Genomic DNA, 923 nt, shown 5'->3' on the forward strand with positions numbered 1-923 from the left:
AAAATGACAGATTGTTAGCTCACAGGCTGCAAAGGTAACAGCCCAAGATTGGCAGGCCATTCCATATATATATGGAGAAGGCCACAATCCTAAGAAAACTCTTTTCCAACTCATTGGCTGCTGACAGCATATCTCATCATATCAGATCTCATCATGGAGATACCTACATCACAACTTCTTAATCCACTGAGAATCATGGTCCAGACAAGTTGACACATAAACTTAACTATCACACTGGGCAACCAACTTGAAGAGATTCATATTTGTGCCCATTCAAAAAAGGGGTGATCGAAGAGAATGTGGACACTATCGAACAATATCATTAATATCACACTCAAGAAAAATTTTGCTGAAGATAATTCAAAAATGGTTGTAGCATTACATTGGCAGGGAGTTGCCAGAAATTCAAGCCAGATTCAGAAGAGGATGTGGAAAGTGGGATGTAATTGCTGATGTCAGATTAATCTTGGCTGAAAACAAAGAATACCAGAATGATGTCTACCTTGTTTTATTGACTATGCAAAGGCATTTGATGGTTCGCGTTATAGCAAATTATGGATAGCATGGCAAAGAATGAGAATCGCAAAACACTTAATTGTGCTCCTGAGAAATCAATACATAAACCAAGAGGCAGTCATTGAAACAGAAGAAGAGGATACTGAATGTTATAAAATCAAGAAAGGTGTGCATCAGGGTTGTATTTCACTGACTTTTCAGTCTGTATGCTGAGCAAATAATCTGAGAATCTGGACTATATGAAGAAAGCAGCATCAGTACTGGAGGAAGAATCTTTAACTTGTAATATGCAGATGACACAACCTTGCTTGCTGTTGTTGTTGTTGTTGTTGTTGTTAGGTACCGTCGAGTCATTTCCGACTCAAAGTGACCCCATGCACAGCAGAAGGAAACACCGCCCGATCCCA

The sequence above is a fragment of the Orycteropus afer genome, unplaced genomic scaffold, assembly GCF_000298275.1.
Source record: "Orycteropus afer afer isolate SDZICR_OR568_19922 unplaced genomic scaffold, OryAfe1.0 scaffold00746, whole genome shotgun sequence".
Taxonomy (NCBI): domain Eukaryota; kingdom Metazoa; phylum Chordata; class Mammalia; order Tubulidentata; family Orycteropodidae; genus Orycteropus; species Orycteropus afer.